The sequence below is a fragment of the Miscanthus floridulus genome, chromosome 12, assembly GCF_019320115.1.
Source record: "Miscanthus floridulus cultivar M001 chromosome 12, ASM1932011v1, whole genome shotgun sequence".
Lineage (NCBI taxonomy): Eukaryota > Viridiplantae > Streptophyta > Magnoliopsida > Poales > Poaceae > Miscanthus > Miscanthus floridulus.
Window position 1 is genome coordinate 73,000,735 of NC_089591.1, and position 9,737 is coordinate 73,010,471.

The 9,737-nt window shown below is 52.1% G+C and overlaps 1 pseudogene; it reads right to left on the reverse strand.

Annotated features, from left to right (window-relative positions):
* Positions 1 to 3,895: 3,895 nt before the first annotated feature.
* On the reverse strand, positions 3,896 to 5,502 carry LOC136498218 (uncharacterized; annotated as a pseudogene).
* Between the last annotated feature and the right edge of the window lie 4,235 nt (positions 5,503 to 9,737).

Genomic DNA, 9,737 nt, shown 5'->3' on the forward strand with positions numbered 1-9,737 from the left:
GGAGGACGGGAGGGACCATGCGGTACGGACGAGGCGACTGATGCAGACATGCCATGCAGTCGTCGACTCGTCGGACGCCGCGGTACTGTGATTGCTGTACAGGAATTCAGATACGGCTGCCGTGCCGACATGCGTGATCATGGCCTCGACGGCTCGACGTGAATGGATACAGGAAAAACGCCGAAATTTCCTGCCAAACACAGAAACACTCCAGCGTGCCGCAGCGCCGCTTTCTGGACAAGCCAGCCACGGAGATCGAAGAGATGAGATGAGGCTTCACCGTTTCGCTGTGTCTGCAAAAGTTCAGTTCTGTCAGTTCATCTTTGCGTTTGGGGGGGTTTGAGTTCAGACTTCAGATTCAGGAAAATGTTAGGATATGACATCGGCGTATCGCCAAGTTCTGAACATTTCCGGTATCAGTGAAACAACAGTCGGGAGTTATTGGATGGAATTGCTTAGTTGCTTGCAGGAAACAGGATACCTTGCCTCTGAATCTGAAGGTCTCCTGCTGGTTAAAAACGATGGTCATACTTGCGAGAGAATTGTTTCTGAATGGCGAATGCGGCGTGTCTGCTTTCTTGCTTTGTCGCAAAGCATGGATCACTCTGACCTCTTTTCTATAAGAAACAATTTCATGGGTGTATAACACGGAATCTATACATGTTTGGTCGGTAATTAGTAGGAGCAAAATGCATCTTCTCATCTATCTAGGTCGCAGGGAAGACTTCGCAAAGATACAAGGACAAGAAGGCCCGCCTGGATATGCAGCATCACTTGTTGGACCATTCAGAAGCACGTACTCATGCTTGGCTAGCTAGAAACCAGGGCGATGGCCAAACTGGGCCCATGCATGGTCAGCACCAACTTGCCGATGGGAACGAATGCAAGTTGGCTTCCACTGAAGACATCGTTTATCGGTTATCATTGAACTGAATAACAATTGTTACAAGTCTTACAAGTAGTATATTGTTTTCGTCGGTCTAAAAAAACCAGGGCGATAGCCAAGCATGGTTTGTCCAAAGGTCTCCTTGGTATTGAAAACTCATGGTATTCGCTGATTCTCTCCACTATGGATCTCACGTATAAACAAGAAAAGCGTCCCGTGATCATAGCAGCAGCACCTGACAGATATCTCGAGCAGCTAGTAGTGGAGGCAAGCACTGACCCCCACCAGTGGCACTGAAGACGCACGAGCTGAAAAGCCAGCTCAAAACACGGGCTCCGTTCAGACTTGAACAAAGCGGAAGCGTGCGGCTGGTGATGGTGCATGCACGGTAGGAGGATCAGACAAGGCGGCAAGGACGGGCGCACGCAATGCGTGCGTGGATTTTCGTCTCCTGCGACGCCACGGAGCGGCGCGGCAGGGGACATGGGGAATCACAATATGCATACGGTGGATCGTGCCATAGTGGACGCCACATGGACCGGGAGTATTATGGCTCACGGGTCCAGTCCAGGCCGCCAGCAACGAACGACCCAGAACAAAGCGACCAGGCGATCGAGCACGGCGACTCGTGGCGTGTGGCGTGAGACGTTTATCCACCCGCGCTCCTCTTTTCCACGTTCACAAGGCTTTTTCGTCAGACGAGACGAAATGCATGCTGCCTAGTGCTGCAGTGGCTACACCTTTAGTACTCCGTGCTTCCCGCGAGACGCAGAGACCAGGGGTCGCCAACCGGATCATCTCATCTCGTCTGTCTGCCATCAGGATTAGACGATGGTGGACTAGCGCACCGGCTAGTGAACTAGTGATCCGTATGGTGGGCGTCGTCGCGTCGATCCACGGCAACGTCACGGTCGTTCACCTCCATTCGACCGTGTGCCCATGCTGTCACGCTACGGCATGCGCAGATCGACGTTTAACATTGATCGTGACGAAACAATGCAGACAATGAACGTCCTCGCAAAAGAAAAAGAAACCACAAGATGCCGTCCATGCTCCATCCATGATATTATGATGAGGAAATGCTAGTGCTAGACATCAGATCAAAGTTGAACGGAAGACTCTCTCGTTGACACAGGCTGCCAGATGCCGTGCATGATCCATCCATCCATCCATAAAACCTGCGGCATCCGCAAAACTCGGCCCGTGGTGCTGACAGCCCGCGTCAGTCACTCATCACCCACGTGCGCGAGTAGCATGGGCTCATGTTAGCGGGCCGGTGGGTGCGGTACGAACATCAACCCAAAAGGCTTTTAGCCCAAGAGAAGAGAAAACCTAAAGAGAACGGCCGCCGAGTCGCCGACCAGACGGCTGGATGGACGGACCCTGCACCACACAAAAAGGTTTGGGTCAGGATCCGTGGACCGTGGGTAGGCCCTTTCCTTCCGCGTGCCACTGCCACTGGCACTGCCACGCGCTGCGCCTGCGCGTGCACATTTCATTTTTCTCACGTGTCTGCCTCGTGCGATCTAGCAGTTGGCTGCCTCTCCTCGTCCGTGCCGGCTGCCGACTGCCGAGGCAGATTCCGCGACGGGAGCGAGCAGGACACACGACACATGGCCCCGCCGCTCCGGCCTCCCGTCGTGCGTGCCCACGCCTTGCGTATTGCCTGTATTGCGTTCGCGTCCCGAGTCGGGACGGCCGACGGTGGCCCTGCCCGGCTGCCCCAGCCCCCAGGCGCCACGCCACGGGATGGGACGAGACACACATGGCATCTGGCGCCGATGCAGTCCCCTTCCCCTTGTCAGATGCCACGCCATCGCCAGACTGCCAGTTCCAGTAGCTGCCGCTCGCAAGGCTGATCGATGCCTCGGATCAGGCTCGTCGTCACTCGTCACTCCTCACACTAGGCATAAGTACCGTACTCCTACACTGCACCCGGCGACCTGCACACTTCCGTACCGGCAGTGCAGCGGCAGTATACTTTGAGGTGGCGCACTGGTGCTGGTGCAGTGGTGCTTGCCGCTGTCGCTTTTGGTGCGCGGTGACGCCGTTGCTGGCGCCGCTGGCCCGCTGCAGTGTTGGTGAGCGGCGTGTGCAACTGCAGCTGGAGACCAGAGCGCAGCGACGCCATGCCTTGGCGACGTGCGGCAGGGACGAGCGACCCGCTCCGTGCCGTGCTGATGTGATCACGGGACGGGCTCAACCACCCAGCTTTTCGACAGGCGACGGCAACAGAAAGTAGGAGTACTTATACAGTACTAGTATATCTGCGAACCACTCCGCTCCGGTATGCCCAACAACACCGTCGACGTGTGCATACCAGCGGCAGCGGCGAGAGACAGCGGCGCCGGAGCCGTCAATTCACGTATACGTCAGACACTCAGACTCCACAGTTAGGTGCTATTTTAGTAAAACCGGATTCTCCGTTGCCTACCTTCTCCTCCTTAAACAATGCCAAAATCGACATCTTGGGTGAGTCGTTACAACTGCAACTTGCAAGCTCTACAATGTGCATCCCGTGCTTGAACAAGGTTATAGGAATTAGGAACATGACACTAGGAGGCAGTGAGCGTCAAGTCCCGAGACTCCGAGAGATCCCGATGTTTGTTTCAGTTGTTCAACTCAACATATACATTTGAAACATTTCAAATCGAATTAAGCAGACACACACAAGAAAGATATTGTAATGCTGTCAGGACGGAACGGAACGTTTTGCATTTTAAAAACCTTTCGAGCAGCAAGCTGCAGCTCAGTGCGGGCAGGACGCACAGCCCGGAATCTGCACGGATCACGAGGCCTCTATTCGAGTACCAACCCATTTCTCCTTCGAGCAGCAGGGCAGGGTAGTTGATCCTATTCCGTCGTACTGCCAAGGACGAAGAAATTTTGAGAAAACCTTGTGACGAGTCGTGTCTCTTCTACAGTCAATCTACTGGAGTAAACATCACTCAACTTCAGCTGAAGTGATTGATTGATTAGTGCTTGGTTTTGGGAACAGAAGATGTGCTGTTCAAAGTGTAGGAGTAGCACGTAGCATGATGATTGATCACAGGGGAGGATCAGAGTTACAGTTCGGAGTGGCAATTCAGATCTCACCAAAGTTTCTCTGGAATTTATCTGTTTCAGATCCTAAAAACTGGACTAATATTTGCGCTATATTACAACGATCGCAAGGAAGGAGAGAGAATTAATAAGGACAAGAGAAACAACAAACAGTTTGAGACAAGGAGAATCCGATGCATTATTGCCAGCGTGGCCGCTGCCTAATCCTGTGGATCTCTCAGCACCATGGCCAGCTTCTCCGGCCTGTTCCTGCGGCCTGCTGCGACGTCCCTCTCCCTGTCGGCCTTCTTCTCCTTGGCCGGCGACGACGGCATGAACAGGTGGCCGAAGCCGAAGACGTTGATCACCGGATCCACGCGCACATTGGCCGAGTAGGACCGCTCCATGCCCCTGGGCCGCGGCCGGCGCGGGCCGATGCCCGCCGACGCCGGCGTGCTCGAGCAGCGCTCCAGGCCGCGGAACACCACGCGGCCGGACGCGCTCACGCGCGGGCTCTCCGCCGCCACCGCGGGCCGGGACGACGGACGAGAGGGCCCGCGCGGCCGCCACGACCCCGCGCCCGGGCGTGGGTTCCTGCAGGAGTCCGAGGAGGACGCCGAGGACGAGGACGAGGCTCGTGTCAGGAGCAGGTGCGCGCTCGCCGCCGCCTGCTCCTGCCGCTTCGGACGCGGCGGCGCATCCGCGGCGGCAGCGCCGACCTTGTCGCCGCCCGTAGATCTTGTCCTGGACATGAGGTGGAGGAGGTTCGCCACGGGCGCCGACCGCGTCCGCAGTGGGGAACACGACGACGGCGGCGGCGGGCGGCGCGCGTTCTTGCCCGAGTCGATCGAGGACGCCGACGAGGACGACGGGGAGTCCCGCGAGAGGAGCGGCCGGAAATGCGTCTCCCGTCGCGCCTGCAGATACCCATCCGCCGCACACTTGCTGGCGTCACCCGCCGCCGCCGGCGCTGGCGGCCTTGGGTTTCCTGGAGCTGGACACGAGGAGGAGGAGGTCGCGCCACCTCCGCCCAGCGCATCGCGGGGCGCGAGGGGACGTCGGCTCTGACGCCGGCTCCACCTCCAGGCACGGCGGAGGGGAGCAGGGCGCAGATGCGGGCGCGGGTCGGTGTAAAGGCACGAGCTTCCCGCCGGAGAAGAGCTCGTCGGCAGCCGAGAGCGCTGCCGCGGCGGGTGGCACGACGTGGAATTCGAACTCGTCGACGTCAGCCTCAACCGGAGCCGCTGTCGCCACGGGGCAGTGGAACGTGAAGGGATCCGGCGAGGTCACCGCTGCGGCTGCCATTGCCGGGGGCGGCGGGGCATGAACGCGTGAGGTGAGGTGTCGAGCGGCAACTTTAAACTCGCGCGAGAGGCAGAGACGAGGAGAACGAGAGCAGTTGGTTTTGGTTCGGCGGCGGCGGTGGCCGGTGGCGAGCCAGCGCGGAGTAGTTAGCTCCACCGTGTCACGGAAAGTTCCCAAGATATATGGGCGGTTTCGGGCTACCGGGTCGAACGCGCCGGCCTGGCGGACAACCCGAACCCGGGAACAGAGTATACGAGGCGACGGGCAACGAATCAAATGCTGCCCGGCGCCATTAGACTGCCTACAGCGTTGGGTTTCACAGGTGCTGATTTAGGAGAGAGAAAGACGAGACACCAGCTCATGTCATTGTAGAGTGCGATACCAAGTTGAAAAAAGCAAGCATTGTGGTATGTAGGTTCACCGGTGCTGAAAGAATAAACAAGTGTATTCTTCACCCATCTGCTATGCAACTGGTGCTGCTTGCTGGCCCTCATGGCATGGCTATTGGTGGCCCACACAAATAAAGCACCGGTGCTGACATTGTGGGTAGACATGAGTCTTGGCATCGGTACCCACTTGCATGTACGGATCTGTTTTTAGCACCGCACAACGCTGTGGACAGTCTTAGGCTGCGTGCTGTGAGTCAGGTTCAAAACGGACGCAAACGAACGGAAAACCCCTTCTTGTTCCCGTTTCTATATTTCATCATCTGAAACAGGATCGGGTTGGGAAAGGCCAGGATCATATACGAGAGCGGAAAATACGGGTGTTTGAAAACGGATAAATATGGACGGAAATATGACGGAAACAGGTAGAAACCGAGAACTTAAGCCGAAACGACGATCACATATCAATATCATAACACCAGCGGCTGCACATGTCAATATCATAATTCATATCACATACTTAATCACATATCAATATGCTGCACAGTACGCCACCAGTGCTGTAAGTGGCAATCAGTCAAGCACCAGCGTAATGCAGTGCACTACTGCCACTACTGGAAAAGGCAATATGCCACGACTGGTTGACTGCTGCCAGCATGCCACTGCTAACACTAATAGCACTAGACCACCAGGCATCAGTGTAGTGTACCACTCTACCACTGCTAACAATCACAAAGTATTTTCAAGAATTCAAGATCACCTTAACCAGGCAACCAGCCAACCATAAAATATTAGAAATGACTAAGCAACATTTAATAAGTTCACAAATCACAGTCACAACCATGAGAAAACATCCAGTACAATAGTCCGCAACATTTAATAAGTCCACACATCACAATGGCCCCGTTCGGCTTACCATATATTCGGCTTGTTTGGCTTGTTTTTTTAGCTGTAACAGTATTTTTCTCTCATAACAATTCAACCAGAACAGTATTTTCAGCCAATTTCAGTCAAAATTCAGCAAGCCGAACGGGAAAGTTTCTACCATAAGGAAACAAAGCTCTGCAGTCACAGCTCACCACCATCTTCAATCATGGCATCTAGATCACTTATCACGTCTTTTTTCTACAATTTTCAGCACATATGTATTCATAATTAATTGCAAACATGTAGCTATGTTATTTTTCTCTTGCAAGAATGGTTACTGAAACAACAACCAAGATAAATAAACAAATACCTCATCATCTATTGGGTGACTAGAGCTCACAAGAATAGTTTCTGGAGGTTTGAAATTAGCCATAATTGAAGGAATAAATTTAGAATCTGAAAAATGACAAGTCAAGGCACATATGCATCGGTACAGTACATCACATATATTTGGAAAATTCTAATTAAACAAATGAGCCAATTAATAACTTTTCTTGCAGCATGTACCCAGTCTTTGGTGCAGATCAGCGCTTGTACTATCTTAGGGTCAAGACGATTACGATATGGATCAATTATCCGTCCAGCTCCGCTAAATGCATATTCGAATGCAACCGTGGACACTTGAATGGCCATCATATCATGAGCTATTTGTGAAAGGATAGGGTATTTGTCTGTATTGTTCTTTCAATATTATAAAATATCAAACGGATTTTGCTTCAATAGTGGCTCTGCCATGTATTTGTCTAGCTCATTTGTGTCCCTACTATCAGGCCCATGATCATCATATAAGAAGCTCTCAAGTTCATCATCTCTATTTTCAGCTAGAGGATCCATTGGACTAAGATGTTCATTTTGATTCACATCACTCTTATTCTTTGAACTAGAGCTAGCATAAAATTGGTACAAGTTCTTCACAACAGTAAGAAACTCATCAAGATGAATCTGATAGTAGTCACCATAGAACTTTGTCATGTAGTACTCTAAAAGCTTCTTTTTTGTACCTAGGATCAAGAAAGCAAGCTACTGCAAGACTCATGCTAGAACAGGTCCAATACTTTTCAAACTTTTCACTCATAGCAATGGCCATTTTCTTAATAGCGAAGTCTGCACCAAGACACCAATTATCAAGCAACTCCTTTATCTCACAAAAACCTCTATAGAACAGATTTGCAGCAGGATATGATGTAGCAGAAAGCAATACAATAAGGTCATAGAACTTTTTCAAGCATTGAAATACAGTTGTAGCCTTTGACAGAAGATGGTGGCAGTGGTGGCGCCGGCAGGAACATGGTGCCCAGCCCCAAGTATTTCTTGGGCGGCATGGAGGCGAACCCGAGACGTCTAGCTCCAGCACCTCCAGCACACGAGTCACGCGACATCAGGAGGAGGAGGCAACGGTCGGGCGGTGGGGGGCCATGAGGAACGACTGGCGACGGGGGCCACGGGGATCGGCCGCTGGCATGGGCCACTGGGGTCGTTGGGGTGCCACGTCGGGTACTCAGGGCTCAGGCTACAACAGGGGTCGGGGTGGCGGCCGTGAGGAGACTCGAGAGTCGAGACAGAGGAGTGAGGAGAGGTAGGGTTAGAAGTTTTGGGCTGGATGGACCTTTACTACTGTTATTGGGCTTCACCCGTATTTGAAGAATCCGGATCTTTTCGGCCCAAATACGGGAACCCGAGAAAACGGGCGAGAAAAGAGCTCTCCCGTTTCCGTCCCGATCCCACCGACTTTCATCCCACATCCTGTTCCGTTTCCGGATTTTTCCGAGAATACAGAAACGGACGGGTGAAATGTAGAAATCCAGGTGGGACGGGTCAGGAATTATCCCGTCCGTTTTCAACCTGAGCTGTGAGCTTGCTCGCCGAGCGATAAGCCGAAAAACCGATAGGGTACGGTGATGGATGATGCCCGCAGTGTGCCGAATCGAACAGCGATCCACTGATCCAGCATCGGATTACAGCTTGCGCGTTTGCGTCTCAGTTATTAGTGCGAACAGGACGCTGCTGACTCGCTCTGATTGTCATTACTCCTCTTACTCACTACAGTACAAGAGCGGGTCATTTAGACAATTACTGCTTAGTGTTGACATTTCAGAATATGCATTCAGATAAGGAAAACGATCGACTTTCCTTTATTTATTTATAGTTTTAATTTAGCGGGTGTCTGATGCCCTCGTGTTGATCCTCTGTTTTACAGTTTTAAGTGTGTGACTGCGCCATGATTTTTGGTCGAGTGATGGAAATGCGACTCTGACGAACAGCATGCTGCTGCACACTGTCATGTGAGCTGCGCGGCACGCAGAGGACAAACATTCCGGTTAGTTAGGGTGGTGGGGGAGCGCACCAATCATCAAGACAGATGATACATCTCGTCGGCCCGATTACATGGGAATCGCACATGAGTTTCGGTTGCCTAAACCGCGCGCTCTGCAGGATTTAATTCAGTGAGCCCATGCTCATTATACTAGTAGGAGTACTACTACTGAACACTAATCTCCATCACATAAACTTGATTTGATCATGTAGTAATACTCAATGCATTTCGCGGCGAAAATTTGTCCTCGCGGAAAATTCAGAGCGTATATGGATTGACCAGCATCTTTCTGACGCAACGCAGGACAGTCAATAAACACGTACGTTGCAGTTTGTTTGGCAGAACAATAAAGAAGACGACTGCTTCAGCTAGTACTCGCGCTACACGACTGGGACACCCGCGGATGTGTTTTGCAGAAAATTCAGATGAAGAAACGGCCGTCTGAGTTCCAAAATAATCAAGAAGTTGCTTCCAATTTGGTTACTTTGTGGACAGTTACAATAATCTACTAGCATAATGAGATTGGCCCGCCTATCTCCTCTCATCGATCGGCTTGGTGCAACAACCTTTGCCAAAGACAAAAGGAAAAGGCATCTAGAGCTACTAGGGATGTCTCCTTTACCTGCCCATCAATCAGAACTACCATACCTACTGAATCTGTCAGGTACAGGCAGCAACATTAGAGAAACGCACTTCTTTGTACCATGTCTCCGAACTCTAACCATCTCTTTTGTCACCGATCGTTTTATCATCATCAAAAGGGTAACAAAAACTGTACTCACGAGTCACGACGTCCCTTATTCTCTGAATGTCATTCCATGCGGGCACAAATGATCGAAAAGCTCACGTAGAGACAGTGCCCAATTCTGTCATGCAC